Source organism: Grampus griseus (assembly GCF_964374135.1).
Source record: "Grampus griseus genome assembly, chromosome: 11".
NCBI lineage: Eukaryota > Metazoa > Chordata > Mammalia > Artiodactyla > Delphinidae > Grampus > Grampus griseus.
The window spans coordinates 23,171,217-23,187,890 of record NC_139005.1 but is presented as its reverse complement, the minus strand read 5'-3'; the positions used below and the strand labels follow the sequence as shown (position 1 = coordinate 23,187,890).

At 36.7% G+C, this 16,674-nt stretch overlaps 1 protein-coding gene across 7 annotated transcripts in view; it reads right to left on the bottom strand.

The window, feature by feature from the left end:
• Positions 1-16,674, bottom strand: part of CCDC91 (coiled-coil domain containing 91) — a gene marked incomplete at its 3' end in the record, with an annotated part of 398,367 nt that overhangs the window by 51,195 nt on the left and 330,498 nt on the right. The window lies entirely within an intron of this gene.

Sequence of the window (16,674 nt, the reverse complement as noted above, 5' to 3'; positions counted from 1 at the left end):
AGGCCCAGATACCTTGCCTCAAGGTGATTCAACTGTAAAGGGCCAGCCCAGTTCCAGGGCTCTATGGGATTAGCTGAAGCCCTTACGCAACTGCATTGCAACTCCTCCCTTTGCCCAAACCTACTTCTTTCTCCCCACATAGAAGCTGGTTCTAAAAGAATTCTCCAATTTCCTGCACACAAATCTCAATCTCAAAGTTGCCTTTGGGGGACATACGACTTAAGACAAACTGGTAAGGCTACACTGTATTGGCTGATTATTAGATCTGGAAATGGCATAAAAACATGAAATCCTAGAGCTGGAAGAGACCAGGAAGACCATCCTGTTCAGTGGTAAGCACTTTTTTTGCTCCCAAAGATAAGTTCAGAAAAGTGGTGGCAGGGTAGGAAGACAAAGGAAAAACATTCAAAATAATTTTTATAAGTTCCTTGGAAAAATATCTTTATGACTTTAGGGTACTTATTTTAGTAAACAGAAGAATGTCATTGAGAAAATCAGTAGTGCTTTTGGAGACTGGTTTTGGTGCCACAACTAGGGTGCTACTGCATCCACTAGGTAGAGGCCAGGGATGCCACTAAACATCCAATGGCTATACTACCCCCAACAACAATTAATTATCAGGACCAAAATGCCAACAGTGCCAATGTTGAGAAATCCTGGTTTAGAGGTCACCAAGTATAGTACACTCATCATCTCACTTCATTCTTGGGATTGGGGGGATTACTGGCATCGCTTCATTACTGATGGCGAAATAGAAGGAAAGTGACTTTGCAAAGGTCAAAAAGAAAGCTACCAGTAAAAACGGGTCTAGTAGTTCATTCCATTTTATGCAATTTTTTCTGGCCCGGATGGCTATCACTATATAAATGGAGAACACTGGATACTTTTTACTTCCCTTAATCTCTTCCTTACAAATCAAGCCTATTTATAAAGCTTGATCTGCAGGCTCAAGACCGTTATTCGCTGATAACTTCAAACCCTTCATTATATTAAGAAGCTAAACCTTGAATTTCCATCAGAGAAAAAAAGTCATTTGCAAATACATGCATTGTACATTTACATAACATTTATTCCCAAAGTTTGATTCTAATAAAGCACCTCTACATTGTACAGAACTACTGGTGGATTTAATATACTTATATATAGCATTTGCTAAATATCTTTTTTGCTTGTCTTTTACCCCTGAGAGACAGGCTCAGTAAGTACTCTCACCATTGGTAATACACAGATCTGTCTACAGGGAGCACGGAGTCTAGTGGTCGGGAGTATTCCTCTGGAGTACCAATTCTGCCATTTTCTAGTGGTATAACCTGAGACAAGTTACCTAAACTTTCTCAAAGCTTAAGTTTTCTTACCTGTAGAATAGTAACTGACTACGAGGCCTGTTACAAGGTGAAATGCAATGACTAATAAACCATACACACTGAATAAATGGTAGCTGTAGTGAGTATCTATTGCTTTTTGGCTTTCAGCATCTATCACTCCTTTTTAATGGCAACTTGAATTTCATTTGGGTATTAATTCTTTCCCATTGGATATAGTCTGATGGACTGTAATTAGGAATCTTGCCCTCTCCTAGCCAGAGGGCAGGTATGTAACCCAAACTAATCCAATCAGATGCTCCCTTCCTGGAATTTATACACTGTGTGGAGAAACAAAAAGAATACAGTTAGTTTTGTCCACACCTAGTAATGGTAGTCTGCCCAGTTATTGTTGTTGTCTTTTAATTGTGACACCATTATTAATGTTGCTGCCTCTGAATTTCCAAAGATGACTTGCTTCTTTTGCCCATTTCCAAGTCGAATGTACAGCCTTCCAACAATTCTGCAAGCCTTGGATATCCTTTCAACAAAATCCCTTATCCTAATGTTAGCCTGATGCAGTTGTATTGCTTGTAACCAAAAGAACCCTACAGGTATACAGGTGCTGTATCTCACACCAGCACCAAACAGATAATCTAATTAATATGTTATTAAATTAGGTACAAATAAGATTAATGACTTCTCTCTGCCTTCAGAAATAATGTCTAATCATTGATTTGCCTTTTGGTTTTAGCCCTAATGCATATCCACACACAGTAAAATCTACATAGGAATTGAAGACTGTTTACCTAAAAGAAAATTTTCCTGTGGAGCAAAGGTGCTGTTTAAGCAGTCATCTCTGTTTGCTCTCTGCTGGAGCACTTTTTGGTAGGACTTCAAGAAATACAAGGCAAATGAAAAGAAACTGCGTTTCTGATTGATGTCTGATTGCCTGGTCCACAATTCTATAGGCTCACCTGAGATCTTAAATAAGAATCTTTTCAGATACAGAGGCTTTCATTATTTTTGGCTTTCCTTCTGTGTCTTGGATGTGGTTGCTCTTTGGGTATAGCTCTGGGTCAGACTCTGTGTGGTAAATCTGAATGTGCAATTACTGGCATCAGGGTTGGAGGAGAGAACTGCAGCAGTAGTGTAACGGCATGTTTCTTAAACAAGGAAAGAAATGAATAATCACTTTGGTTTTTGCTTTACAGATGCTTTGATCCGTTTCATTTTTCACTGTGGGAAGATAGAATGGCAATTCTCTGAGTTAACTTTAGCGTTCACTTCCCAGAATAACTCTTTCAAGGCCACGGAATATTATGCCTCCGTCAGCTGGGCTGCCATATGAAGAAGCCAGTAAGATGGCATTTCAGTGCGGGGCACAAAAATACTTTCTTTCCCATAACTTGGTATATAAAATTCAGTGCTCCATTAGCTTCCCACATCCCAGATCAGATGGTTCTAAAGGCACACACAGTAATTCTTCCAGCAGGGAAATTTGGAAAAACTAAATACATACATAAGAAGGTCAAAGACTCCAAAGACTCCGAAGATTCTTGCTGAATAATTATGCCAAATGTCAGATTTTTGTTAAAAAATATGAGAAAAGCCCATTAGCAGATGCTGCAAGGGGTAACTGTTCTTATTTTCAGTATTACTGAAGCAGCTTTTACCAGTTATGATGATGCCTGTAGTTAGGCTGTTCTATGGCACCACTGCCCATCTGTCATCTTGTAGCAAGTTTCTAAACAGAAATGGCAACTCCAAAAGGATCTCTACAGATTAAGTTATAACTATAGAGAAGCTGTTCTTCTGCCAAACTTAAGTCAGTTACCTGCCAGACAGGGTAATTTTTCCTGACCTATAAATGATGAGTGAAAGATATGCAAAAGAATCTTTTAAGTGACATATGCATTTCATTGCATATCATTTAATAATTGGTTCAAAACTTTCCTGGAAAAAAAAAAAACTTATCGATGGCATAGAAATACTTAGTGATTATATAATTTATCCCTTTTCCTAGGAAATATTTTACCCCCTTGTGGTAAGGAAGCAATTGATTTAGGGTGGTCTTTTGATTATTCTTTCTTCTTAGTTGTATACCCCCCTTTCTCAACCCACTAGCTGGCAATTCTACGTTTTGTGAGAAGTATAAGGACCCTGGTTGCAAGGGATTTCATCATATTATGGATTATCATGTACTGAACACATAATAGAACTCATCAAAGATTTTTTCAATTCCTAAAGTGACATTTTCAACATAATTTCTTATGGTAATAAACTTATTCATAATAAAATTCAAGTGTCATCAATTACTTCAGCAGGTACTTTTTAAACCATCATCTAATTTTACAATTTATAGCCTAGCTGAAAACATGCTATGAGATTTAGGATACATGGATTTCAGCCATAAAAGTAGAGTAAATGTTCTTCAGCGTGTGGCTGCACCTAATTATTCTTTCACTTCCCCCAAGGGGACCAGAAGAATGAGTTATCTCAGTGACTACCATTCTTCCCTACATGAAACCCTACTAGCTCCTTCTCACCAGAGACAAACTGGATGCTAACTACTTTTATTAAACTGCATGATTTTAAGCTTTCCTCCTTTTAAAGAGATTGTTATCTTTCAGTTCAAACACAATTAAGCTATACTCACTGCATTATATACTTTACTATTTTGAGAATTTTCCTTTTCCTTATTTTAAATCAGAGATTACTGTATTGTAGCTAAGAAAACAGGCGATGATATCATACTTTAAAAAAATATGATTTCTTTGAAATAATGCTGGATGTCAATCCTTTACAGGAATTGGCCCTCCATCATAATGCTGACAAATGATATCCAGTTCAGGTGACTAGTTTTTGTCTGAATAAAGCATTTCTGTGGTGTTAACTTGTTGGAAAGACATGCAAAATTACTGCAATGGCTTATCCTTGATGATAGTTTAAGGTCTTTAAATAACGGGGAAAGCCCGAAGAAGCCTACCATTGACTGATGGACTATTGAATATATTTAAATATAGGGACCTACGGAATTCTGCCTTCATTTAAGAAAAATGGACAGAAGAATGCCAAGTTTTTTGTTAATTCATAGATGATGACAAGGAAAATAATTAAAAATACTTTCCTAAAATAGTTAAGGCAACTTATATATTTAAAAGTAGTTGAGTCAATACAAACTTCATTTTAGGGGCCTTCAGTGTCTACACGGTACTCAGACAAGTAACATCATTCTGATCCTAAACTGTGTGTTCATATCGTTGATGTCACTGTGGCTTGATGCTGTTTTTCCTTCACTTTTTTTACTTCAACCTCAAACATTCTCATCAGTCTGAAGTGTATTCAGCTGTGTGTAACAGAAATTTGACAAACAGTGGCTTAAATAAGAGTTTATTATTTAATGTACCACAGCCTCTAGGGGTAAGCAGTGCAGAGCTGGTAAGCTGGTAAGTCCAGAAACCAGACTATTTTCTTACATGGGTATCTTCAGCATATATTTTTTCCCTTTTGTTATAAGATGGCTATTGCACCTTCAGGCATTAGCCTGTGCTTGACACAGGAAAGAAGAGGAAGGACAGGCAAAATACATACTTGCAAAAGCAGTCTGACCCTTTTTACTAGGAAAACAGTAGCTTTCTTAGAAGTCTCACGCAATAGACTCTTTTTGGCACCTCAGTGCCTAGAACGAGGTTACGTGGTCATTCAAGGCTGCAGAGGAGTTTGAGGAGTTGTGTGCTTGTAACAAACTATTAATGTGCTACCTTTAATAACCCTGGCAGGGCTTCCCTGGTGGCACAGTGGTTGAGAGTCCACGTGCCGATGCAGGGGACACGGGTTCGTGCCCCGGTCCGGGAAGATCCCACATGCCGCGGAGTGGCTGGGCCCGTGAGCCATGGCCGTTGAGCCTGCGCGTCCGGAGCTTGTGCTCCGCAACCGGAGAGGCCACAACAGTGAGGGGCCCGTGTACTGCAAAAAAAAAAAATAACCCTGGCATTCTGTTAAGAGGCAGAAGGGGAGACTTTTTATTATATAGGGAATTAGCACTGTTTGCCACAGTTCTTTAAGGCTAGATGAAGAACTACGGTCTCTACGTAGTCTTTTCTGTTACATTTCAGTCTTTCTTGACGTTCCCTTTTCTGAATGCTCAGAGCAATGACAGGCTGAGTTAAGTATTACAACAATCATGTACTGACTCATATAATGCACTAATTTTTAAATATATCTTTTGACTGATCATTTCATAAGTCCTTGAAAATGAGGTCAAATTTCGTATTACTTTTGTATCATATAAATATGATACTTGACTTATTGATGAATTTACTCATGAATTTCATCTCGATCCTATTTTCTAGAAAAGTAAATGACAGTCTATCATTGTTGCTTTAAAAGTTATTTCATTTGCAACAGCATGGATGAACTTGGAGGGCATTATGCTAAGTGAAATAAGTCAAAGAAAAATACTGTGTGATATCACTTATACGTGGAATCTAAAAAAATACAACAAACTAGTGAATCAAAAAAAAAAAAAGCAGATTCACAAACATATAGAACAAACTAGTGGTTACCAGTAGGGAGACAGGAGAGGAGAAGGGGCAAGACAGAAGCAGGGGATTAAGAGGTACAAATTACTATGTATTAAATAAATAAGCTACAAGGGTATATTGTACAACACAGGGAATATAGCCAATATTTTATAATAACTATTACTGGAATATAACCTTTAAAATTGTGAATCACTATGCTGAACACCTGAAATTTATATAATACTGTACATCAACTATACCTCAATTAAAAAGAAATTTCATTCTTGACCACTCCACAAGCAATCTATTCTCTGAAATGCTTTAAGTCTTACTGACTCTACTCTTCCCTAAGCTTATAGCTTTTCTATCAGTGTTACAACGGTAAAACAAAACAAATGCAACAAATACTGTTCTGTGTTACACTGAAGCTCTTAGGGAGTGAAGTATATTTTAAAATAACTTTAAATCTAGCATTAAAATAACTGTGGTGTAAATCAATTATGACATCTATTTTACAACTCTTTCTATCTTGATTCTCCCTCTCAAACACTGTCTTCCAATTAGGAGAAATGAGAATACAGACTGAATAGTTAACTTTCTCAACAAATGTATGAAAGTGCTTCCCTCACTACACTGTCCTGTTAAAAAAGTCTTTATGGGAATCTTTTCCTAGATATGAGTGTGGAGAAAACCACTGGTCTAAAATAGAAACATTTTACCCCTAAGAAATGCCTTTTTATTAATTTATGAACACATATTATATTTTTCTACTAATATGCTATGCGTATTATGAAATACATATATTTTTTTAAAAAGTGAGACTAAGGCAATTGAATAATGCTTCATTGTATTTGAAAATCTTGGTTTAGTACATTGCAATACAGCAATTTGGCTCTAGATACTGTCTATTTTTGCACTTGGTTTTAAGGGCTGTCATAGCTGAAAAAGATGCCTCAAAATGATATGTGGGTCAAATCTGAAACAGTGTATAGTTAACTGTACTTACTAAATCAAGATTCTCATTTTTCAATTTCACCCACAGGTTCAGTTTAGTAAAATTTTGAAAAGACTGAATTGAGTATTAGATGACACTAAAAACCTGTGAGAAAGTCATAGTATTTCCCTGTTCTGTTTGGTATTTTCAGGAGGAGGCCGGGTCATGTAGGGCCCTGCAACGACTCTGGCTTTTATTGAGTGAGATGAAGCTGTTTCAAGGTTTTATGCAGAGAAGTGACTAATATGACTTAAGTTTCAAAAAATGACTTTGCCTACTGTGTTAAGAATAGACTTTGGAGGGCAAGAGTAGAAGTAAAGATACCAATTAGGAGGCTTTTGTAGAAGTCCAGGCAAAAGACGATAGTGGCTTGGACAGTGGTGATAGCAATTGAGGTGGTCAGAATCTGGATATGTTCTAAGATAGATTTCCCTATGTACTGGGCATAGGGAGAGAGAAGTAATTCCTGAAGTTTAAGCTTAGACATCATCCTGGGAAGGGTTCTCTGATCCACGAAGATTTCATTCAGTCCCCATTTCACGGGCTCCTACAGCTCCCTGTTCCTCTTCCATCACAGCACTATCCCATGTGTGGCAATTTCCTGTTTTGTTCCCCCATATCTTTACTAGACTATAAGCCTTGAAAGTGTAGGGACCATGTCTATCTTGTTTGTAGTATATACTTAAAATTTTCTTGGTATACAATTGTGTAAAACCTTACTTCTTATTTTTCAACAGTGCCATATCACCAATTCTATAAAAATAGTTCATGATCACTTAGATTTTACTATTAACCACTGTAATTAGATAACAGTATATTCTTCAGAAAATGGTGGTAGCTCTTGAATGATTATAGCAAAGGCATTTAATATTTTTCATAACCAAGGGCATGAAAAAGTTTTAAGAACCTGAAGTTATATATGAGAATTGCTATGACTGGTTTCATTTGAATGTGAGATTGGCCAGACCATATACCTTAAGACACTAATAGGTTGAGCGTAAAAGTAAAACAACTACAGCTTCAGAAATGGGGGTTGGGAACATTCCTGTGATGATTGTTGATAATGCAGTTCAAATTTCTATAAACAGGTCTATTCTGACATCTTTTGTTAAGTTTTCGTTTGGTTTGGTACAGTATGTACATACTCTGAGAAAAAGTTCTTGAAACAGAACTTTAAAAGCCCAAAGTAAATGAACAGCATGGCTTTTCATGACTCAAAACTTGGTAATGGCATCAATTAATTTTGCTCTTCACCATACCCTGTGTGCTTGCTATGTATGAGCCTAACAAAAAGGGACAAACTCTTTATCATTAAAACTATTTTTGATAGGGCCCTGAAGCAAAGAAGATACAGTATCTACAGTGAGCAGAACTCTCATGAGCTACTGGGTATAATATATTCCATGTAAAAATCCCTTTGCATATCTTTAATGCTGTTTCTGTTTGGAAGGAAATTAAATGTATACTTAGTCAGTGGTGTCCATCCCTTAAGAAGTTTCTCAAGGTGGTGAGAAACTTGGTGAGCTTACTATTACATTCAGGGATTGGTTTTCAGCTGCTGAGGTACAAACCCTGGATTTACCAAAATGCTAAGCATAGATCCTTTTCTCAAGAGAAGACTTGGAGTACCTTAAATTCATAAGGCTGACTATAAAAACATCCCCCAGGTTGCCTAGTACACACAGAATCTGAGCAAATGGAGTTAGATTACATACATGTTTAATGGCATTCCTTCATTCATGAAACAAAATTTATTGAACATCTGCTATGTGCCGGCTTATTCTAGACACTGAGAACACGAAATAGACAAAGTCCTTCCTCTCTCAGAGTTTATATTTTAGTCGGGGAGATAGATAATTAGCAAGAAATTTATCTGTTTTACTTACTGATGTATCCTACTTGGAGTACTGCCTGGTACATGTTAAGTATCTGAGAATAGTTCCTGATTGAATGAATAATGTAAACTATTAACACAGTTTCAGATAACATGCGCTAAGAAGAAAATAAAACAGGGTAGGGATATGATGAAGTATGCTTTGAAAGAGGGTAGCTAACCTAGGTTGGGTGGTGTGGTATATTAAATTATTGTCTGGCAAATATTCATCCATTCTTTCTCTCCACCTCCATGGGAGAAATAGATTTTTCCACTCCATCGATGTTGAACTTGACTGTGCAACATGCTTGGCCTCATGGTGAGTGAAATGTCCTTCACTGCCTTTTAACTATGTGGGCTTGGCCGTATGACTTGCTTTGGCCAACAAGATGCCAGAAATACGAAAAAATCAGAAACTTCCAGTGTTTATTAAAGTGTTTTGGGCTTCCCCTCTTGTACTTCTACCACTGACATGAGAAGAACACGTCTTGGATGGCCCATCTTAGATCCCTTCTGAGTTTTGGAAACTCTGTTCAAGTGGTTTAATTTCTTTTACTAAATTCAGGGCTTTGATGCTACTTGCACTAATCTCTTGACAACTGATGTGGGAGTCATTTTGGGTAAGAGAGGTGAAAGGAAGGGATTTGTACTATGAAAGTACCCAATAAAAAAAAGGTAGATGTAAAACTTTTTTTTTTTTTTTATTAACAGGATTTTTAGTAATTTAACCACTAAAATAAACAAAGAGCAGAAGGAGAGCATGTTTGTTTAGTCCCGTGGCTAAGCTCCACCCTAGACAAGATATTTTCATTTTCAACACATGATACACAAGAAAAGGAAAATGTGAACCACAGGAATGGAATAAATATTGAGGACAAAAGCAAAGTGTTGAATATATTATAGTCACAGCAAATCTTAAATGAATAAGCACTCTACGCTATAAAGGAAAAACTAAGCAACAAAGTTATTTCATATGCCAAATGTCCCCACTGATGAATTAAAAGCAGATATTAAAATTCTTGTAAAATGGCAAAGAGACTATGATGAATATTTTCCTGGTACAAGGTAATAATCACATTATACATGCAAAAAATATGAAAATATGAAAAACCACCATGGTAACAGGACAGGAATAGTGGGATTATTTAATAAATCAATCCCAATGTACACTGAATGCTGGATATAGAATTTATCCTAAAATATTGTACTTCAAATCAAATGCTGAGAAAGTCATCTACTTTGGAAAACATCTGGAAAAGACTCAAATGAAATGGAGGGATCTAACTTTGAAACTTACTAGTATAATAATGTTCTGACTGGCAGCCAGGTTTTGAACATAATCTTCTGTAACAACCCAGAAGCTCAAAGAATGACAGAAGTGACAAGGACCAGTGAAAATAGACACAACAAAACCTATATATAATACTTATTACATAGTACAGAACTGAAGCCTCTCCTTTTCAGGCTTAGAATATGTGACTTGATTTGATAAGTAGTACTTTGCTGTCCAGTTTCTCACCATTTTCTTTAGTTTTATACTTAAAATCAGAGTCGTAAAAAAAATAGCAGAGGCCATGGATAACAGGTCTGGTTGCAAGAAAATGGAGAGGAGGGTAGAAGAAAGAGACCCACTTGTCAGAGTGTGGAGTAAATATAGAGAACAAAGTGCCAAGGACACAGAGGCCACTAACTTGATCTAGGTGAATTCAGTAGAAAGACAAGCCCATCAAGCTCTCTCTAGTAACCTTTGTGGCCATCATTCTATAAAAAGAAGTTCTATAACTAGTGTATACAAAATGCCCCAGAATTACCAAGGGGAAAAACTTTTGGTTAACTCAAGGACAAGTTTAATCACTAAAACTTAAAAATTTAAACAAAAATCTATTTATGCATACCTTCTAAAATTATCAATATTTAGCATAAGTACATGGAAACAAAAACCTTATCTATCCAAAGTATTGCATACCCCCTGAACAGTGTCACATAATTTAGGCATAACTGTAGAAACCTCAGACTATTGAAAAAGAATGAAGTTGTGGTGGCCAAGTGACAAACTTTCTACAAGATATCTGATGAACCTGGCAATTGCTAATGCTCTGTTTTAGTAAGAATAAAACCCACCTAGTTTGACTTCAAAGGATCAGTTTTAGAATTAGCCAAGAGACTAAAAAGCTGGAAAAATATTTCTACTGTAACCATAGCATCTTGGAAAAAATTCCCAAAGTATGTAGTGGCCATCTGTAATGTTCTCTGGTTTTTGATACCCTTCCTATGTTTGATGAATTTCTAACCTTATGAAGTATGACTCCCTTAAGTAAAACCCAGAAAACTTAGTTATCTAGCTTGCTCCTGCTCCAAAGGCTCTGCTAATCAGAGTCAACTGTGAAAGACTTTTGATTCAGAAGTGAGCAGTTAGAGGAAGGGGCTCTGGATAGCACCCGTTTGCTCATAAGGATGGGAAGCATTCAACTGCTGATTATTGCAATGACTGAATTAAACAGGGGGTTCCCACAGTGCTTGATAGGAATGCTGCAGCAAAGAGGGACTTATCTTTAAGCAAGTTTTGTGGTGTAGTTTTTGGTATTGTTTCTGGAAGCTTTACCTTGACCCTGGTTCTCCAACTCTCAACAACTTGGTCAACAACTATATTTCCTTTTAATAAATATTTCTGCTGCTTAACTGGCCAGAGGTAGTTTCTTCTGCTTAAAATAAGAACCCTGATTGATACTCAATGGCTACTAGAAGTGGCTGAAGGAGGTACATCCTCAGGAAGACCTATGAATGGTTACCTGACTCTGTAAGGGCTGATGGCTCTAAAAATCCAGCTAATTTTCTGGGGGGGGGGGAAAGAAAAAAAAAAAAAAAGGTAAAATCTGGCAGCCCATAGCCCACAGTAGCAAAGTAACAAATTATTAACTGCAGTCACTTGAAATGAAGTGACAAATGAAAGCAAGACTATGGGAGAGCCAGTGGCTTCTAACACTGAACAATATGAAGAGCATGAAGAATTCAAACACAGAATTAGTTGCTTCTGATTCCACAATACAGCTTTAAAAAAAGACAATGAAATGCTCACAATCCTAACGATGCTCACAATTCTCAGTTCAAGGCAAGAATCACAGCCACCGCAGCCACGAGCTACTCCCCGACACTGTTCCCTGGGAGGGAAAAGCCAGCATTAGTGAACAACACTGCCTTCTAGAGGCCAGGAGAGCCGATGGGCACCACTGCTTTCAATGTAGACCACGGGATAGGGAGGTAGCAGGCCCCAGGGAGAAGCACTTAACTAGAAGACGCAGAAGGAAATGGTTACTGTTATTGCTACAAGGGTTGGGTTAAATTACTTAGACCTGCAGTGACCACTGGCTCTGGCCACCTGATCAGACAATCTGTATGGACCAAAGAGACAGGCATCCAAAAAAATTCCAACTTAATAAAATGATTAAGATATCCAGGTTTAGTGAAGAGAGGTCTGACTTGAGCCACTGCAACAAAAATTTGTAATGTCTTTTCCAATTTCTAGTCCTAAGTCAATTCACAGACCCAGAGTTTCTTGAGTGAAGTAGAGAATGCAAGTACTTGAAGACATATATTGCGATGACATCACAGGTATAAACTGTAAACTCTCAACTTGGCTTTCCTCATAAAGGTAACTGCACTGGAGAAAGGGAAATACCAGGTCTTTTGGGTACTATTGTCTAATAGCTCTGAATTAACACTAAAACTGGAGGCCCAGAATACCATTGTGAATTAGTGGTCAAAACGGATGCCTGAGGGAATCAAACGATGAATGCACTTTTAATCTGAATCTGCCTCCTATCTAGCCTGGTTGAGCCCTAAACACACATACAGTATACAGTTGGAATTGGAGGTGGAGATAAGATTACTAGACAGTCATTTCAATGAAGCTGCTGCAGCAGATGTGCATTCTTTATTAGAACTCTTAGCACCAGGTATATGACTATTAATCTGGCAAATGCTTTTTCCCTTCTATTTCAACAGACAGAGAATGCCTATAATAGCAATTTTCATATGACAGGTAGGGTAATAAACCATTTTATCTTAGGGTTATATAAATTATTTGGCTCTGAACCACAATATACTTATTTCCTTAAGACGATTACTGTCTCACCATTACACAGGACAACTACATTGATGACATACGTCTCTGGTACATATACATAATACATACTCAAGATCCTTCGCAAAGAAAAGGTATGTAAAAATAGATATGAGTCTAATATGAGTGCAGTACAGTGGGAGATAACATCATATAAAAATATAAGAGCTACACCTCAATAAAGTTTCTGAGGGGTCCAGTGACCTTCAGCCTATCAGGATAGCCTCTTCAAAGTTCAAGATAACTTATTGTATCTTGTGCCTCCTGCCACTAAGAAAGCAGCACAGTGCTAGATGGGACTCTTTTAAGGCTGTGTGTGTGTGTGCGTGTGCGTGTGTGTGTATTACTTTGGGAATCTTGCTTCGACCTATTTATGAAGTGACCCGAAAGCCTCTAGTTGTGAGTGGGCCCCAGAGGAAAAAGGAGGCTTCCTAGTTAGTCCAGGCTACAGTGCATCTACCTAGACTTAATGACGAATAGACTCAACGGGTGTTAGAAGTGTCAACAGTTTATCAAGAGCCTGTGGTGAGTTCTGATAGAGGAATCCAGGCATTGATCTATAAAGGCTTGGAACAAAGTTGTAAGGTTTACCCCATGAGACTTCACTAAGAAGCAGTTAGAAGAGTGAAACGTCATGTGGAATCTTCCTTGCTGGTGAGGGTGGTGGCAGACATTGGGTTTTGGAGGCAGCAGGGGTTGTGAAACGGTTTTAGTGATACACAAGTGGCATAAATGGTAAAGTGGAAGCAACCATGGTTTTCTTTAGTGCTTGGTGGGGAAGAAGCAGCAGCAATGGCATTTCCTCATTAGGCCAGTACTATATCATGGTTTTAGGCTTTAATTTTGGAAGCTGAGCTGTTTCTCTCTTCCAAATAACCTCTTAATAAACAAATTCCTTTTTTGCTTAACCAGTCATAGATAACTTATGTTGCTTAAAATTAGGAATTCAAACTGAATATAAAAAATATATAATTTTCAAATAGACCAATACCTGTCAAATACTTATAGGATCTTAATATTAGGTTACTCTCAAATTCTCTGATAAAGGGATACAATGATAAAAATTAGTTCTTAGGTGGTAAACTGATGTGAATGTTGGAGCTTTATGTATAAAACTGAGGATTATGGAATCTCATGCAGGGAATCTCAGCTGAACCAATAAAGATGAATGAAAAATTACTGGAAAAAGAATACAGGATAATAAATATCTTTAAAAGAGAAAGAACAAGAAGAGATGTATGTTGGTACAGCAATCTCAGAGAAGGAAAAGAAGTGCTGGTAAAATTACTGTCTTGACTATTCGTTTAGTATTATTATTTTTAAAAAGTAACAAAAATTGTCTGACAATTTAGTCAGACATGTGATTCATCCATAATCTAATGGATTTCACTCAAAAATAACGTGATGATCATAAGTGACATATCTTTTACCTCTCTGCTACAGACTAGAGTTCACATATCTTAAATAATTGGCCTCCCCTTAAGGAGTGAGCACAAAGCTTCCAGAGCAAGACAGGAACACAGAGAGGTCATGTCAGTGCATATGAATCAGCAAGGAACAGAATGTCAAGGAGGTTTTCTCTGTTTTTATATGAGAAGAAAAATACCGCATCTCTTAGAAAATGATTTTTTCATGCTGTTTCCAAGGCACTATTAGTTACAAACCAGATTGTTATTTTTGCTATTTTTTCAAAGGAAAGAACTGATGGCTGAGGAGATACATATGATGGAAAACAACTATACAATAAATCAAATAGATTAAATTTTAAAACTACCAAGTGTCTTTTAGTAATAATCCCATCTCTCTACTGCAAGTTGGAGATTTTGATAGTGGAAGGAAATAAGAAAATAGTCATTTCAGGAATTTCATTTAAAAAGCAGCACATGAAAAATAAATCAGTTTTTAACTATTTATATATTAGAAAAATAAGTCAAAGAATCAGAACTAACAGGTATTCATAAATATCCAGGATAGTTAAAAAGACTATTAATCTATTATGGAGTAAGTCTACAATCCTACAGATGTAATTTCTATAGTCCAATTTAAAGTACACAAGAGGAAGGTCATATATTTTTAAATGTTTTACAAGAAACTCTTGTAGATATTAGTGCAAAGCCTGAATTGTTATTGTTCATTGTCTCTTTCTTATAAATGAAAATAATTTCTTCTTTTTATATCTCAAGACAGAATTAAGAACTGAGGGAATTCCCTGGTGGTCCAGTGGCTAGGACTCGGCACGTTCACTGCCGTGGGCCTGGGTTCAATCCCTGGTTGGGGAACTAAGATCCTGCAAGCCACGCAAAAAGAATTAAGAACTGAGAGCCACTGAAGAGAAGTGTCAGACTGGAGGAAAGAGCAGGGCTATGTGGCTTAGCTCCAGGCTAAAATCGAATAAAATAAAATTAAAAGAAATATATTTTCCAAGCTAACATAACTTTAAAATTTAACAAAATGAATAGTTTCCAAACAGAATATGTTCGGATCATGACTCATTTTCTTAATTTGCTGCATAAAAAAAAACTGTTTGCCATAATTACTTGTATATTTTAATACATTTTAAAGGACAGAAATAACTCTGACATGTTAGTTCTATTTTGTTTTTTTTTAATTCCTAAAAGAAAGTATAATTTTAAGGGAATTTGGCATTAGCCTATATGACCCTAGAAATGAGTATTAATTCCAATGATGTGTCTATGAGGACTTTATGAGAACTAAAGAGAATAGGCTAAGGGTTTAGTTTTAAACACTGGTATTAATGGGCTGGATTGGACTAAAGGTACAGATAATACTACACAGAATAGTAGAGCTAGGCTTGGTTTAAAAAAAAAAAAACAAACTATTGTTCACTTATTACTGCTACCACATAAGTTTGTGGTGGCTTTAACTTCAGAGCCCAATTTATGATGCACATTTTACAGAAATCTTGTTTAAGACTGTGTCAATATTTCACCACCGCCTAATATGGTCATGACAATTAGGAAAACAACGGGCCTGATTTTTATATAATCAAAACCTTAAAACCCTGCAGGAATAAAATAATATTTAAAGTATCTAAACAAATAGTCTTTGCTAGGAAACTCAAAAGCTCACCACAGGTGAAAAACCTATTTAAAAATAATTTATAAATCGTATGTAATACATGATTTCAAGCAATTTCCCAAACGAGATGTGTGTGTGTGTGTGTGTGCGCGCGCGCACGTGCTATCCATGTCTTTCTATTTTTCTTCCTAATTTATCTGGATGGAGCCAATTTAATTAATTTATCTAGACAGAGCCTGTAAAATTTATCTAATTTATCTAGATGGAGCCTATAAAAGTAAAAGGTATATTACAAGCTTGTTAGTGAAGAAACTGACAATCCTAAAACACCATTTGAAAAATACTATGTAAAGTAAATTATCAAACCAGATTTAAAGAGTTACTATATGGTTTGCAGTCAGATAGAACCAAGTTAAAACCCTGGCTCTCTCTTTTACTAATCTCGGGCAGTTATCCCGCATTGCTGACTTAGTTCTCCTTGTCTGTAATGTGCAGATACTACTTTAGAATAGTTTTGAGGATAAAGTGAAACTGTGTAAGTAAAGCAGCCACCATGGTATCTTGGACAAACTTGGCACTCAATAAATGGCTGCTGTTTTGTATTTTTTTCTGATACAGACTTAGATTCCACTTAAATTGAACGTGTCTAGTTATTCCTTTAGCATTAAGGTCATATTAAGATGTTTTTTTGGTTTCTATATTGCTGAATTTCCATGGTTAAGTTTTTCCATAGTTGAACAAGCTTAGACCTTTCAAAGTCTTCTCCTAGGTTACATCCTCAATAGTTCACTCTAAAACTCGGATTTCCATGAAAATGTCAA